Below are 17,796 nucleotides of genomic sequence, written 5' to 3' on the forward strand. Positions count from 1 at the left end.
TAATTCTGAGATTATGAAAATGAGTATTTGCTTTAATAAAGCATATCTGATGGGAAGCCAGGGGAACACAGGACTTGACTTCAGCTGACAGCAACTAAGCATCTTTGTTTTAAACTACAGCTGGAATCGAGCCATGAAATACAGACGGAAATGTGGATCTGAATTTCCCCAACGTTCAGTGTGCAGTTTGAGTCCACTACAAAGGTAAGTTTGGAACTAGATTTTAATCTAAACTTTTTTGAAGCATAGAGTCCCCAGATAAATGTTACCCTGTGAAGTGTAGAAAGGCAGGCAGCGCACAGGAGGCTGAGGCATCACGATGCCTTTTTATATTTGACTGCAAAGATTTAATGTCTGTTTTTTCTTGTAATGCTTGGCCTTTGAATGACTGAGAGCTCATCCAGACAACAACTGCTCCTGTGGCAGCAAAAATCCCCTTGAAGAGTTATCTCAGTTTTCTCCTAAATCCAGACAACTGGGTTATGAGAATGCAGAAAATGTGGAGTCATTTAGGCAAACGATGATGCAAACAGAAAGAAGTGAGCCCCTGAAGGCAGCGCTGTGGCAGAGGGGATGACAAAGCCAGGCACTGTCACTGCTGAGACGAGTTCAGGGCAGAAAAATGTTTCTGGAATGCATATGTGATTCCTCATCCCTGGCTCATTGTTCAGGAGCTTAGATCAATACGCTGCAGCAAAGATTCCCAATGAGCTGAAACAAAACAAAACATGCATTTACGGGAGCATTGCCATTCAAGAGCACGCATTTCCCAGTTAAAATGAAGGTCAGTCATAAATTACATCTCTGATTCCCTCGGGATTTCTCTCTCTGGCTCTGTTTTGGCAGTTTAAGACCCCTTTGATATTTGAGCAAGGCCTTTCCCTTTGCACATCTGATCTTGATTATGGTTTATGGCAATGGTAATTCTTTACCTCCCCAAGGCAGCAATTTTGAGAAGAGAGAGGGAGAGCAAGTACAGTACGATTGTTTAGGAGAGGCACACTGCATAGTGTTTTAACCACTTCTCCATTTTATAGCTGTGTCTCTTCCCAACGGATTGCCCTTGCACACAGCAGCACTAACACTGAGCTCTTCCTACGGGAATGCCCCATGTCCATCAGTGAAATTACCATGTCTGGAGGCAGAAAAAAACGGGTTGTGTATTTACGCATTGAAACACTGACTTCTGAACAATAAAGTTGTGGTTTGGATAGGGTTTTAGATGCTTTGTGTTTCCTGGTGAACTCGGAGTAATCAGGTATCAGTAAGCACCAAAGTTTTTCTTCTGGCTGCAAAGCGCAGTGGTCAGGTCTCAGGGATTGCCCTCCCCACCTCTCTCCCGCTTTCCAAAATGAAAGGGAGTGTTCTTACTCAGTTTCTGGAATGCAACTTTGTAAAAGAAGGGTAGATTTCCACATGGTTCAACTTTGTGCCAGTCAAAATTGCCAATCTGCTAAGCCAAAAATACACTGAGGCTTTGCATGAGGGAATGGGATGGGTGAAACTGGGTCTTGCACTGTTTTTCCATGTATGCAAAAGACAGAGACAAATGTTCCAGCTGAGAATATGTTGAGAGCATTTGAGACAATATGAAGGTGGCAGAAAACATTCGATGCTGGTTTGCTTTTTCCTATGGGTGGTATGAGGCACTTTGTTACAGGCAATTATAATTGCAATATGATTTTTCGCGTCAGTTTTTAACATATACTTCATTCTTTTATTGCTTTCACTTCTTTGGCTTGGTTATACTGTGAGCTCCTTGGGTTTGTTGAGGCTGTTCTCAGAGTTTACAATGTGGAGGGCTATTGAATATGAATAACTGCTCTTGAAACTGGCACCATTAATCTGCCCCCAAACAAAAAAATATTCTTATAGGCTTAGGGGACGATTTACCAAATTATTTAATTGCCTGTATTGGGTTTGCGTGGCAAGGTTTTGGTAGCGGAGGGGCTACAGGGGTGGCTTCTGTGAGAAGCTGCTGGAAGCTTCCCCTATGTCTGACAGAGCCAACGCCAGCCGGCTCCAAGACGGACCTGCTGCTGGCCAAGGCTGAGCCCATCAGCGACGGTGGTAGCACCTCTGGGAAAACAGACTTAAGAATGGAAAAAAAAGTTGCTGCGGCACAGAAACTGCAGCTGGGAGAGAGGAGTGGGAGAAACAACCCTGCAGAGACACCAAGGTCAATGAAGAAGGAGGGGGAGGAGGTGCTCCAGGTGCCGGAGCAGAGATTCCCCTGCAGCCCGTGGGGAAGACCATGGTGAGGCAGGCTGTCCCCCTGCAGCCCAGGGAGGTCCACAGTGCAACAGATCTCCACCTGCAGCCCGTGGAGGACCCCACGCCAGAGCAGGTGGATGCCTAAAGGAGGCTGTGACCCTGTGGGAAGCCCGCGCTGGAGCAGGCTCCTGGCAGGACCTGTGGAGAAAGGAGCCCACGGATCAGGTTTTCTGGCAGGACTTGTGACCCTGTGGGGGACCCACGCCAGAGCAGTGTGCTCCTGAAGGACTGCACGCTGTGGAAGGGACCCACACTGGAGCAGTTCGTGAAGAACTGCAGCCTGTGGGAAGGACCCACGTTGGAGAAGTCCATGGAGGACTGTCTCCTGTGCGAGGGACCCCATGCTGGAGCAGGGGAAGAGTGTGATGAGTCCTGCCCCTGAGGAGGAAGGAGCAGCACAGACAACGTGTGATGAACTGACCGTAACCCCCATTCCCCATCCCCCTGCGCCGCTGGGAGGGGGTAGGTAGAGAATTTGGGAGTGAAGCTGTGCCTGGGAAGAAGGGAGAGGTGGGGGGAAGGTGTTTTAAGATTTGGTTTTATTTCTCATTACCCTACTCTAGTTTGATTGGCAATTAATTAAGTTAATTTTCCCCAAGTCAAGCCTGTTTTGCCTGTGACGGTAATTGGTTGAGTGATCTCTCCCCATCCTTATCTTGACCCACAAGCCTTTTGTTATATTTTCTCTCCCCTGTCTAGTTGAGGAGGGGAGTGATAGAGCGGCTGCATGGTGCTTAGTTGCTGACTGGGGTTAAACCACAACATTGCCTTTCAGTTACTCCAAATGCCATCCTATTAGCAAAGATAAGCCACGTGTACAGTTCCTTTCATAAAGGTGACCACAAACATCACACTGGGAAGTGCAGGCAGCTGGCAACTTTTGCAGCTTTAGTGTTTGATTCTGGTGCCTGGCAGAAACACAACAAGCAGAATTGCCAATGATTTTTTTTTTTGTTTGCTTGCGTTTTCAAAAGTTTAAATGTGTTTTTAAATATGTCTACGTGCATTTTAAATGGGTCTTCCAGAGTGCAGTAGAACTTCCCAGGTACACATTATATTTTGCCATGAAGATACCAAGGAAATGTGATGAACAAAGGATACTCAGAACATTTTCCCTGGAAGAAGGATATTTCCTGACTCCTCATACATAAGTAATGCAAAACTTCCACAGTGCAGGAGAGGAACAAAGCCGTACCAGCTCTCACTGTTCCAGTGACACAGTGAACCTGCTCGAGGAACATTTTATAAGGCAAAATTTCCACTTAGCCAATGCTAAGGAAAGGTCCAACGTGGGATTTTTCCCTTTATTATTTTAATTAGACTTTCAGTATTAATTTGGAACGTACCACTTGTGAAGAATACCACTTGAAGGAAAAAAGTGTTTATTGCATATATCTGTACATTTTCACTGAGTTGCAAAGTTGAAGAGTTGGGGGCCCTCCAGCCTGCCTGGGTAGCTGGGGGGGAGAGCGTGAGCCAGTGGGGAGGCCCAGCACTGCACTGCACTGCCAGCAGCTGCGTGGGTGCCCAGCCTCGAGTGGGAAACGCTGCAGAAGGAGAGCTCTCCTTCACTGGGTTGTTCTCTCATAAATCAGCCTAATTATTCTAATGAGGAGAGCTGCGTCCCTCTGCCGCGAGCCCTGCTGGTTTACAGAGAGAGGGAAGTAAATAAAAAGGAACAATGCTGGCTGCTGCTGCGGGAGGGAGAACAATAGTCCTGACCCTCCTCCCCACCACCACCCCCTTAGGAGGGAAGAAGCGGGATGGCTTCGTGCACGCCCCTGGAGTTACTCCAGATCAGAACTGAAATCAGACACTGGGCTCGTCAGCATCTGCTGAAGGAAAAAGCAAGTAAAACAGAGGGCAGAGGCATGTTGTTTTCAAGGCTCTAAGAGAACGTTGCTAAGGAAAGAAAAGGATGGGATACAAGGCTTTGCAATGTCTGGCCGAGTAACTAACGCGCTAAAAATACTGACCTGAGCTCTAAGAGCTCTTAGCTTTATGCCTTTGGATTTTTTTAGAGTAAGAAGGTAGATTTTAGGTTTTGAGTTAACATTCTACAAATTTGTCTCTTAGAAGATGTATTTTGCTTCCTGTTCTTGCTCTGTATTAGTTTAAGTCTTCTTGCAAATTAGAAACTTGTTTTTCTGTAATGAAATCTTAGATTCTTATTTACTACACAAATCTGGGAGCTGAAGCTTTAAGCAAACCACAAACTACCAGGAGATTTATTATAAAAATATGGCAGTCAAAATTATGTGCAGCCCTGCTCATTGTTTTCTATATTTTTGTCATGTTCCCTCTTATTGTCCCCTCTCTGTGATGACTGAAACAAATCATTCAGGTCTAGATCGCACATTATGATATCCACAAAGCCTCCTTGCTATTGTTTGGGCCAAATTAAAAGCATTTGTCGAAAATAATTGTGGAATGGCATCAAAATTCATCTTCATTTTGCTGAGGATTTAATTATTTCTATTGTGATAGATTATTCTTCATGTTAGATACTAAATTTGTATGTTTTAATAAAAAACATTTGAAAAATTAGACAATTCTGGCAATTCTTGTGACACTCTACTCTCAGGAAAATTCCTCTGGAAGTTCTCAGCAGCTTATCCTCTCCTTTTCAGTGTCAGTTTTACTAAAATGTCTTCATCCTGCCCTCTGTACAGCATACTTCTATCTTTACCTCCAGTTTGATAAATTATTCCATTTCTAAATCCCATCTTCAGTTTCCAGCTAGACGTTGTGATCATATTTTTGGCCTTTCAGACTCCAAAGAAAGCTCCATAAATACGAGAAAACACTTCTCTTCAGTCATCTTCCCGTTTGTGTATTTATTTCCATGAGCTAAATATATTGTGATGTTAGCAGATCCCCTAGACCCTCTTTCAGCCCTGAAATTGCTTGTTCCTCTAATGTTCCTGATTCTGGGAAGCATCATGCCAGGCTGATATTTCTTCTGGCAGAAGAGAGGCCATGTACCGCTGCTGGATGTGCTCTCTCCCAGGAGCCAGCAGCCCTCCCTTCCCCTGCCACGCCATGGGGCTTCTAGCTTCTGCTGGCCTGGAAGCTCTGGAGCTCACTCTCCAAACCAGACCTTGCTCCAGGACACCTGCAGATCACGTTGGGGCTGGACTGGAAGGAGCTTCCCTGACTTATCTGGGTAAGTGACTGTGAAAAGCTGGGTGAAGTTGCTAAAGATAGTGAGAGGGGAATTTAAATATTCATGCAGAGAAAGCAAGTTGTGTGCTACAGCACCTACAACCATGGATTACAAGAGCGCCTTTCTTAAAGCCATCATAATTGCATCTTACTTGGTTGAAGTATAACATGGGGTGAAATTTTCAATAGGGCTTTGACCATGACCAGCTTCTAGCATTCAAAACCACGTAGATCGGGCCAAGCACAAAACATGAGACTGTCATTAAGTCACGAAAAAAATCTAGAATTATTTATATTTGCATTTCTGAGCCTTTCATGTTTACTTGTTTTTGTGTTTTCAACCTTTTCATTACTAGGAACAGAAATATAACTTCAAAGGGGGGGGGGAGAAGAACAAAGAAAATGCTTTGATTTCAGGAGCCAGGCCTTTGAGAAATGCACCAAGAATCCTGAATCTTAAAGTCCAGAGCATTAGCAAGCAGACCACAAGACCCACTAACTTTCAGTAAGCTTTGTGGTATAAAATCCTCTTGGGCACTTATTAAACTCTTAGTATTACCTCAAAACTCATTCCAGAATTTTAAAATTAGTTTTGTTATCTTCTTTGCTACCACACAGGACACAGCACTAGAATCAGAAGTTACAGATGTGGAAATCCAACACTTTGAAATCCAGTAACACTGTGCAACTACTTTGGTTGGTTGGTTTTAGGGGCTTTGCTCATGCTAATGAGATGATTTTAACTACAAGTTAAATCATAACTTCCCAATGTAACAGAATCCCAGTGTAGCAGAGGTAGCATCAAGTAGCTCGAGCAGCATATGCATACACACACATATTTACTTTTATTTACACTTCACGCAGAATAGAAACAGAGACTCCCAAGCCCTTCTGACTGCCTCAGTGTAAGCCTGCCTGGGGTGGTTTTGTACAGCATGCGTTACCTTCATTTATTTAATCACCTCCTCTCCCCCAGTATCCGCAAGATGGCCCCTTGTCCCATGGTCCTTGCAAAACTGACTGGCTCCTTCATGTGCGGTGGGAATGATGGGCTTGGGAAACAGAAGCTGGGCTGTGCTCTGAGGGTCCAGGCTCTGAACAGGTACCGCACTTAAAATCTCTCCTGGATGAGATTATCCAGGAAATGTACTGTTAGCCAAAACAAATGATTTTTGATACCTCTCTAAAACATTTGGCTGTGCTTTCCCACCAAACAACCAAATGCAAAAGCTATTTAAAACAAAAATGTTCATGCAAGGCAATATGGGAAGTTTTAATTTAAGTCAACAGAAGTCAAGTTACACCTCATTGTATTTGGCTGCTGCTGACTTCACCAACACCTGAAACTGTGAAATACATATCGGCACAATCTGAAGTTAAAAGGGTCATCTTAACGTCTGAGAACTGAGCTTCGCTCTAGCTACAGTGGTGTAATACTACATGGTGTAACAATACATGGCATACTAAGCCAGTGAAAAGGACTTTTAACTAACAGTTACAGACAAATTTCATACCTATATAAGCACCAGTGTGCACTACTTTATTAAGCTCATCTAAAATAGAAAAAGTATTTTAAAATGAACAGGTCTGAGACCAAAAATCCATGTTTTGGACAGGCAGTACTTGCAACCAAGAAACTGCACATAGGAGTGCAGCTACTGGAAGAATAATTGGTCCGCAATGACAAGCAAACACAGCATTTTGTTGTTTCTCCTTCTCCTTCAATGGCTGCTGGCTTTTAGAATTCGCATGATGAAAATTTTTTTCTGAAGGAAAAAACAGAGCTCCCATGGGGCAGCTTTAACTGCCTCCCATGTGGAATTGTTTTTTCTTGGAGCAAATTATCCCATTTATTATTATTCATACCTTAAAAAGAAAGAAAATTCTTTCCCTACTCAGCCCAGTAACAATGTAGGAGGGAGTGAATTAAAAAAAAAAAAAAGCCCTCTCACTTGCTACTTTTGCAAGCAACACCGCTCAATTCAGATCAAGGCCAGCAATTTTGTCCTTTTGTGCTTTTCCTCCTCTTTGATGGAGGCCAGTACCAGACATTGCTCTGCCCCAAGTTCTTTCACTACATTATCAGAAGTCTGCCCTTTCTTTGTCAGAGATGAAATGATGTGTGCTAATAAAAGAAAATAGAATTTGTTTGGTCTGGAGGAGCCAGTTTGCCACCAAGACTTTGCTATCAGTAAATAAAAATAGAAATTTTTATGCAAACCAGCAGGAATTTAGCCAGTGTGAAAATAACTGAGCTACTGACATCTTTCAGATACTGTATTTGCATTCAGTCACCTCAGACAGCAGGAAAACCAATTGTTCCTTAAAATGTTATAAAAGTCTGTGCAGACACTGTTGGTACCCAGAGATTTCACAGCATGCAGACTTTTAATTGCCTCTCCTTCTTCTCTGCAGATGAAGGCATCTGGAATGTTTATCTCTAGCGCACCTTACCAGGGAATATATTAGTTTGTAAAATAGAATAGGATTACAAAGAAAACTGCTGAACACATACAATGTCTTGACATAACTTTTTACAAGTAGCCTTACTGTGAGCATGCTCCACTCTGTCTTAGCATGTGTTTATTATTTTGCAATATAGGTTGTATTCAGAGCTTTGAAGAACTACATAGCTGACCTATAATGGCTTCCTTGATAACTGATCTGCAAGTTCCAGCATTATATTTCTTTCTCCTCTTTTTAATTTCAAGTTATAGTCTTTTCTCAAACACAGTGCAATCATTTCTGGAACAAACTCGAGCCACTCCGCACATAGCCTTAATACTAATTAAATTACAGCATCCCATATAGACCTTCTTTATTTGCAGAAGACTACAAAGTCTGCATTTGCTGGGGCAAGAATATTCTCATTGACAAACATAGTAAACTTCTGTTCTTTAATCTCCACAGCATATCAGGAACATCACACTCCATCCACCCATCACTTCAACCTGGAAGTCTTTCTAGGATGGGTTTTTCATACGATAAAACTCCTCTCAGATCAGGTGCTGTTTCTCTACCACATAGAATTCTTACCCCGTCCAACCATAACTTTTGTGACACTATCAGACTGAATGAAATCTGTTTTATCTTTGCAAACAATTTTTCCAAGTGTGCCAGAACATGCCTGGACAATATGAAGATACTGAAAGTATCTCCGACCCAACCACATGACAGAAGAGCAGTGTATTTCTGGTCAGCAGCTTGGGATAACTAAAAACATGGGAAGCAAGGGACTAGGAAATGGGGGCAACAAAAGCTGTTGCAGCAGGAAGAGGAGGTTAGGGCTACAAATGAGGGTTCATATAGTAGCAAGACTGTGGGGGTTATTGAAAGCAGAGGGTACACAACCTAATGCAAGTTGTTAATGACCAGTGCATTTAAATTGTCCTTCCGAACAGCAGACTACTGAAATATTAGGCAGGTTTCTACCAAGAACATTCTATACTTATTAAAATGCTTAGCATACTTACATATACATTTTAACATGTATAGATACTTATTGTGATACGTGAAATAAAAGAATACTGCTGTCAGGTGTCACCTGTCCTAGATTATAGTCTTTAACCTGAATTCACAGAGCCAGCTTCTTTTCCCTATAGATGAGCCCTATTCATCCATATCTCTACAGTTCCTGACTTGCCATGCTACTTCAATTCCATTAACCCAAAACGAGCTCTGGTGGAATATGGTTGCCACACAGCCTGTTGCTGTTTTGCGTGGTCCGAATGCTGCTACGTGGTCTATATGCAGTTATAGATGGACTAGAATTCAGATCCTCCACTGTATGTAAACACCAAAGAGCCTCAATGTCTAGAAAACCCTTAAACGGTGTTGGTACAAATACCTGGTGGTCTTACATAGACTAGAAGAAGGTAATAAGAAGCCTGATGAAAATGAGACAAAACAGCAGGGTCTGTAAAAACAAGCTATCTGAACAAGGTCAGCCTTGTGGAAGGTAATTAATTAGCAACTATCATTAAAAGTTCTTACTGTTCCTCTGACCCACCATTTACAGTCAGCTCCCAAACACCTGCAAGTAGAGGCTTGGAGAGAGCAGGTCTGGAAAGTGAGAGTAGCTGCTCTGGAGCTGGGATACACTCCTCATGACAAAATATCCATGGAGAAATGAGTAATACTTTTAAACATCATCATGACGCTGCATGCAATGTGAAGTGAGTAATAGCAAAAAAGTATGCATCCGGTCAGTTGTATCTATCCCTTCCCCCAACACACAGGTTGAGAATGCATAATCCAGTTGGTTTATGTCAAACACCAAACAGGACGTGGATCCCTGGGAAGCAGTCCAAGTCAGAGTATTCAGTTGAGGCTGAAAAAGCAAAGCCTCAATTCCCAGATCTGTCCCTGATTTGGGGCAGATTATTACCAAGTGTCACTGTCTATCAAGGGGGATAAAGATATTAACATTCTCTGTAAGATACTTTGTGATCTGTTGATTGGAAGCACTTGCTTATATATCTTATATATGTATGCATATACTCAGCATTTTAAAACACTTTTAAAAAATAAACCCAGCATGGCATAAAACCAAATCTTGTTTCAGTTAAATTGCTGCTGTACAGGTAGTTTCCTTCTGACATTCCCAAAGAACACTCATATATTCACATGCACAACATGAATGCATATGGCAGAGTGCCACAGGAGGCTTCAATGGAATACTTCATTAAGAAACAAACAAAAAACCAAAAGTACATTCTAAATTGAACAAGCAACACTTGTTGCAAATCATTTAAACTACTAAGGGGAGCCACAAAACTTGCAACTTGACTGAAGGATTAGATAGCATTTGACCAGGAACTTAGTGTACTACTGTGCTCATTTTGGCTGGGATAGAGTTAATTTTCTTCAGAGTAGCCAATATGGGGCTATGTTTTTGATCTGTACTGAAAACAGTGTTGATAACACAGAGATGTTCTCATTACTGCTGAGCAGTGCTCACACAGAGCCAAGGCCTTTTCTGCTTCTCACCCCACCCCACCAGCAAGGAGGCTGGGGGGGCACAAGGAGTTGGGAGGGGACACAGCCGGGACAGCTGACCCCAACTAACCCAAGGGATATCCCAGACCATATGGCGTCATGCTCAGCATATAAAGCTGGGGGGAGAAGGAAGAAGAGGGAGACGTTCAGAGTGATGGCGTTTGTCTTCCCAAGTCACCGTTAGGCGTGATGGAGCCCTGCTGTCCTGGAGATGGCTGAACACCTGCCTGCCCATAGGAAGCGGTGAATGAATTCCTTGTTTTGTTTTGCTTGCGCACACAGCTTTTGCTTTACTTATTTAACAGTCTTTATCTCAGCCCAAGAGTTTTCTCACTTTTACCCTTCTAATTCTCTCTCCCACCCCACTATGAGGAAGGTGAGCGAGCAGCTGTGTGGTGCTTAGTTGCTGGCTGGGGTTAAACCACGACAACTACACAGTGAATACAAACCACTTACAGGCTTGCAGGCTTCAGTGGAACTTGGGCATCTGTATTTTTCCCCTTGGCCACAGGTTTTTGAACTTGAACAACTTGAATCTAAAGCAAGAACATTTTAGGCTTCAGAGAAAAGCCCCTAAAGGAAACAGGATTTAAAATAAATATCCTTCTCATGGAGTCATATCTGATGTTGCATATACCGAAGACAGTTAGGACTCCCTGAGCTTCAACAACAGAAACAGGTTACACTTTTCTAGCAAGTTCAGTGACTCCTGAGTGCAGAAGATTTCGTAGGTATGTCCACATGGTCAACTGCTTTTTGGCAGGGCAAATTAACCCTTGCTGAGCACGTTACTGCAGCAGCTACACTGCTTCCAGCTATACTTGAGCTCTTGCATTTAAAGATAACCTGATTGCAATCAGGTATCACATTCCTCATGACTGACCGCATGGACTGGGTTTTATTTTTTTCACCTTGCTTCAGTGGACCTTGCAACAGTAAACTATGACCATTATAACCACTTGGCTTGAATTGTCTCAACAACCCCTTACCATGAGACAGGCTAACAAAGATGCTTCTCTCTTTCCACAGGTGGGTGGTCTCTACTAAAAAGGCAGCTCTTCTCTTGCCCCACATCCCCCTGGGATGAAGTATCCATTCCCTTCACGCTAGCAACAATTCTTGAGGAAGGACCAGTATTTAATGAAAAGTACCTTGGGTTTGTCAATTACAGCAAGTAATCACACTTACTATTGGACAGTAAGCAGCACAGATCTCAAGCAGGATTTCTGTTATTGAACAACTGCACAAGCATATGAAGAATTACTGCTAGTTGTTTTGTTTTCAAACACATGAAAGAATACAATTCAGCCCTGAATACTAACTATATTAAAAAATAGCATCACAGGAGTCTGTCATGCTGATTTTCAACGCAAAGTGTTTCAAAGTGTTCTTACTGTAAAAGAAAAAAAGAGGCTTTAAAAAAATTAAAGCTTACAGAATATGAAAAGGATTTTGTCTCTGGAACTGAGACACATGCCCGATCAGAATGGGTCTCTAGGTTGTATCAGCTTGTTAATAACCGTCTAACAACAAAAAGGGAATACTACAAAGAAGAATTTGACCTAATTCTGAATACAGATAGGGAGATTTGAAAGCATTTAGGAAAGAAATTTACTATTTTTTTTACTATGTTCAACTAAATCAACTATATGAAGTGGTTTAAAAAAAAAAAGTAAGATACAGAACTGTCATGGACTATGAGGGAAGTAATTTTTTAAAAGTGTTCCCATACACGCATATCAATGGAAAACCTCAAGCTCATTACAAGAGCTCTCACTGGAGCATGAGAACCTATGCATATGAAGCTCAAAAAATTACACCTATGAAGATATAACTTTAAAATGTTCCATGACCAGTCTATTCAGCATCATACTTTGAAAAACGTTTAAAATTAAGTGTTAAAAATTCTTCATCCTCTTACTTGGTTTTATAGTCTCTACCTAACACTTCCATCTTCTGGATTTAGGCTGGCCACTGCAGGAAGCTGTGTGTCTGCCTCTCAAAAGATAATAAAAGAGAACACTCAACACCATTATAAATCCTTCAGGGACTACTACATATATTCTATAAACACAAGTGGTGGTAAGCAGAGAGAAGTCATCCCACATAACTTCATATGCCTTGAAGTGAGGTGTGAGTAAAACTGAAGCTCCTATCACAGTCAGTGGAATCATGATCAATGCCACCTCCAGAGGGAGACAGATACGACTTTTCTCAAATGCCTTTTCTTGAATGTGATCTTTGTCTACAGGTGCCCATTTTCCTCCAGTACAGATGAATCCTATTCCAAGAGTAACATTTTCCCATTTATGATGTTCAAATGAAGTAGACTGACATGTATAACCAGCTTTGAATGATGTAGCAAGCCTATTGCTTGCTACAATCAAAACGCCAAGATTCAACACCATTATTTTCAATGCTGCTGCTAAATAAGATATCCAAGTTAGTACTAAATTTACTAATTAACTGTAGTGGTTACTGCAGTATATCAATAGTCTAGTCTTGCACAAATAGACAAAAAAACATGCAGATTGTTCCACCCCACAAGATCTTGTGAAACCACTACAAAATTAAAGTGTTTTATTAGCCCCACTTCTTCTAACATATTTTTGTAAAATCAAACTACAACACTCAATTACTTTTTACACAAATCCCGTAAGCTAAAGCTATGAATGATCAAATAATATATAGCTCCCTTTTCTGCAAGCCTGAACTTCTCCATCATGTTTTAGCAGCTAACATGCAAGTTGTGTCACCTGCACACATCTGGTTTTTACAGCTAGATATTGAAGGAAACTTCATCTGAAATCTAATTGAGGAAGACAACAATTAAGGACTACTCTGGGGCAACTGAAATTAAAGACAGATTTATAAAGCAGTAAGGGGCAAAGAACAAAAAAAACCCATTTCCAGTTTAAATAAAAAGGAGTAGAACAGTCACCCCAGAAGCAGTCACAGTGCTTGACTTCCCCCCACCCCCAAGTAACACAACAGACATTGACAAAGCAATTGGTGCGCAAACCAAACCAAGGGCTAATCTGTCCTTCCCCCCACAGAGGGGAAAAAAAAAAAATAAATTTGTATCTCTATTTAAAAACACACACATACATTAAAAACAAAGTGAAATGAGCACTCTGATTTTAGGAAAACTTGCCTACCCATCTGTTAAAAAAACAAACAAAACAACAAAAGACAAACAAATCAATATTAAAGCATCTATTGATACTTCTTCATTCACTACTGAAAAGGAGGCAAAAAAGCTTATAAAAGAAAATGAACTGTTTTATCTACTTCTTACAAAAAAACCCAAGAGCCCAGGATCTACTCGAAGTTAAGGACAATTTCAGCAACGGCCACAAGCTACATCTTCTAACTCAAATTTCTCCTAACAAGCAAAATCATCTAAGGAGTAATAGATACTGGTCTTCTGTGCAGGACTGATCTACACGATGAATTAACTGTAGACATTTGATCCTTTTGCTAACAATCTTCTGAATGTTCTTGTTCCAGAATTAAGAGTACCTTGTTCCAATTTAGCTTAATCCACTTAATCCATTTGGAGTGAGACACACTTATACCACGAGAGCTAGATGGAATTGAGATACCGAATTCTGAAATTGCAATCCAAGACCCAGTCATCTGGGTTTAGATTATAGCTCGCTTTGTTGTTTGAATAGACAATTCTTTGGGTGTTTGAAGATGCCTAGTCTTCCTAGCCTAAAGACTTCCTAGTCCAAGGAAACAAACCTCTTGGTTTACCAAGAGCCAAAAAACTGACCTTGGAGAATTTAGACAGCGGGATGGCAATCTGACATACACACGGAGTGCATCTAATACACTGACAGGACTTAGGGTTCTTTATAAAACCCAAGTAGTTCACTGATTACTGTTCATAGGAGAGCTACCAGGGTAGGAAACAACAGTAACACATCCTGTGTGAGCCTGGCAGTACACTTACCCAGCAAACAGGAGGCTCCACAGATTCCACAGCCTCTTGCTGGAACTGGCCACTGTGCAGCTAAGCACGCCAGTTTGTGTGGACAGAAAGAAGTAAAAGGCAGAAAGGGGAAGCAAAATGCAGGCTGCCTCTGTAGCTTACTTGTCAGTGGACTTAAAGCAGTGGGGAGAAGTCCAGACTTCGGGTGAACCTCAGATGATTTCTAAGATTTGATTTATTGGGTAGCAGGAACCATAGGCAGTAACTCAGAACAAGCACACTTAAAGCAGAGAAAAATTAAAAGGAAGCCCACCTCTCTTTCTATCACATCCCCCATGCTCCATTCTTCCCAAACCAGGACTGCACATCCATACTTATTCTCCACCCCAAAAATTAGGGCCCACCCCAGTCCACTCACCTCCATTCCTACAAGGTGATTAGCAGAAACTGTGTGTGGGGAGGTACCTGAACTGAAGAGTAAGCATCTCCACAGAGACAATTATGGATTGTGAGTGATTGCTTGTATATGGGACTTCACCCAGTGGTTCATATAATCACCTCCACACAGAAAATTACTTCAACATACCATCCACAAGCAGTTTCTTTGGTAACCACCCAACTCTATCGTACATAATGAACTAAATTTACTTGGCAGAAGTCAACACTCAAAAGTTTTGAAAAACCTGCTGATGGCTAGAGTTGTATGTGCTAGGTACATATTTATTGCTATAAAAGCTGGGAATCATCATCTCTCCTCCAGTTATGTACTGTTATTTGGAAACCAGGTGGAGGTGCCACTACATAAATTCAGGAAATTAGACCACTGCTCTAGATGCTTTACACTGGAGCTTTGAATCAAGCACAGGCAGGAATTAAAAAACTGTGTCTCCTCACATACCAAATAAGCTACAAGACACCCAACAGAGCACTTTAGATTAGGCACTAAAATTTGGTAACCTGAACTTTTGTCATTAAGGCCTCTAGATTGTAAGCACTCAAGTAAATTACTGGATCTAACCCAGTCATATAAAAACAATATAAAAAATTAAGTCTGGAATAAGTATGATGCTTTAAATTTATAACCTGCCTTATTTCAGGCAAATCTTCCATCACAGATTAGCCCTACAGAGCTGCTGTAATCTGCAAATTATCATTTCTGTTCAAGCAATACTGTGTGTTAATTTAGTTTGCATGTTTTCTATTCTGAACAAACTGAAGCTCTTTAAGAAAAGCTATTTATGTCAAGATTTATACTACCTGGAAAAGCAGTGAAAAAGGTTTACCGCTTCAATAAAAGGACACAGTATGTTCATTTGGGTCAATACAGAATATAAAGGTAAGAGCTATTTTTGAGTAACAGCTCTGCAGGTGCACTTACTTCACAATGACTGCCACACTTGAGAGTTATTCTACAAATAGGGAAGCCCTAGAGATATGGTATTATTGCTCTCCATTTGTGAATATGAATTTAAACAGAAATTTTACAGATTGGGATCACTGAATGGAATTTTAACAACATTTCAACCTTTTGTTTGAAAGTTGGGAGGCCCCAGTGTGTATAAATACTAACCAACAGTTACATATTTCCCTTAGTTTTGTAACATCAAAAATTCAAACATCTCCAGTATTTTAGTTTTGACACTGAAATAGCTACTCTTAGATGTAATAATGGTTGTGAAGTAGACTTCCTTAAAGACTTACAAGGCTTCCCTTAAAACTTCTTCAGTTTTAACAGCCTAAGTAGAGCAAGAAGAGGCATTATTTATAATATATTATTATTCTAAGGCAAAGAAACCTATAATTATTGTTCGAGACTGATAATACAAGAAAATAACTGTACTGTTCTCTATAAATGAGCTTTCTATGATAGAAATTTTTTTCACATAGACAATTTTAAGTTCCCTTCCAGATAATAAACAGTTTACATATGCAATTCTAAAAAAAAGTCCTTGCTCTTTAGTTGATACCTTTTCCTGAGTCTTTCTATTTTGATGTAAATTAGTTACTACTACCAGACTAAAGGAAGAGAGAATGCCAAGAAACATCCAGTCAAATAAATCACTTCTTTGCTACTAACAAATAGCAACTTTTTGTGTTTCACTTCAATATAAACAAAGCAGTCCTGAATACTGCAACACTACAACAGCAGCACCCCTGAGATTATCTGATTTTATCACCTCAGCATTACTCGAGGGAAGCCAGTGGAAATGCTATACATGTAAATTGTTGGATTAGCTCAGTCACACTAATCCCTGATGCAACATGGCAACCAGAAGAACAAAATTTGCTTCATATTATCAATGGAAGACCTGTTACTGAAACTATTCACACCTACATACCCTTTATACTTGCACCTGAGACACAAACAGTTATCAAGTAAGGAGATTACAACTGCACTTCTTTCAATTTAGTTAACTGGTATAGAATGAAGATTTGACTACAAGATACAGTGTAAAAATAAAGTTACTGCTATAACACATGAATGAGCAGGACAAAATGCACAGGTATGTACAGACACAAACACCGAGAGGTTTAGTAAATACTGGAAATAGAAAACAGGATTAAATTGAGATTTCTGCCATGCTGTTACCTCCTTCCTGATCTCTATTTTAACCTCATCTGTAAGAATGCCCGACAGCTGCAAACTACTTCTAATCTCATTTTCTACTTTCATCCTTCATTTGTATTTATTTCTCACCATTCCAGGTTGTTCACAATTCTTTACAATAGTATTAAATTCATTTAGTAGATCAGTATAGAGCTAAAGGGCACTAAAAATAAGGTTTCCAGAAGTTCTATTATTGGCTTTTAGTTAAGATTATCTTCTTTGGCCTTGTGTTTAACTCTTAGTATTTTTGATTGAACCCCAGTAGTTTTTTCAGGACTTCTAGACACTGCTGAAATACAGTCATCTGTTCCCTATCCATAAGTGGATTAGTTGGTCTGAGCATACATGAAGTAGCTGCCTGCAGCACTGTGCCTTGCATGCGGGAGGCATGCACTTGCACCAAAACCTGTCTTTTGCTACAGTGTGCCTCTTTTCTAAACAAGGCTTTTGAGTATAGTTTCAGAAGATGCACAAAGCATATATAGTCTCACAGTTGAAGCCTCCATGCCCTGCATTAGTCATGTTTTCTCACCTTATCCCTCCATTATTCTGGATCAGTCAGAGTTGATTGTAAACAGGGCCTGTCTTTGTGCATGCATCGGACAGAACTCCAAACTCCTAGAGGAAGCTAAATAGTTCGTTTCTATTTGGTCCCTAACAGTAAAGCCTAAGCACCTGTAAAGTAAAAAGAAGTAGTATCTGATCTACTTGCATCCACTAGTTTTCAGTCAAACAAGAATTCACCGGTAGCCACCCAAAGCCAAAGAATAAAACATGGATTCCCCCCCCCCCCCCCCCCTAAGAAGACCCTTAA

The 17,796-nt window shown here is 41.0% G+C and overlaps 1 protein-coding gene across 3 annotated transcripts in view; it reads right to left on the bottom strand.

Moving 5' to 3' along the window:
• Positions 1 to 201: 201 nt before the first annotated feature.
• Positions 202 to 17,796, bottom strand: part of LOC104841904 (Sjoegren syndrome nuclear autoantigen 1 homolog) — a 19,416-nt gene continuing 1,821 nt past the window's right edge. The window contains exon 3 of one of the 3 annotated variants that reach the window (XM_010584034.1): positions 202 to 711. The gene's annotated coding sequence lies outside the window, so the exon portion shown is untranslated. Of the gene's footprint in view, positions 712 to 12,387; positions 12,436 to 14,670; positions 16,111 to 17,796 lie in introns of those variants that run through there. The other 2 variants (XM_010584193.1, XM_010584113.1) reach the window with 2 other exon arrangements.

This window comes from Haliaeetus leucocephalus, unplaced genomic scaffold (assembly GCF_000737465.1).
Source record: "Haliaeetus leucocephalus isolate CR32 unplaced genomic scaffold, Haliaeetus_leucocephalus-4.0 Scaffold0, whole genome shotgun sequence".
NCBI lineage: Eukaryota > Metazoa > Chordata > Aves > Accipitriformes > Accipitridae > Haliaeetus > Haliaeetus leucocephalus.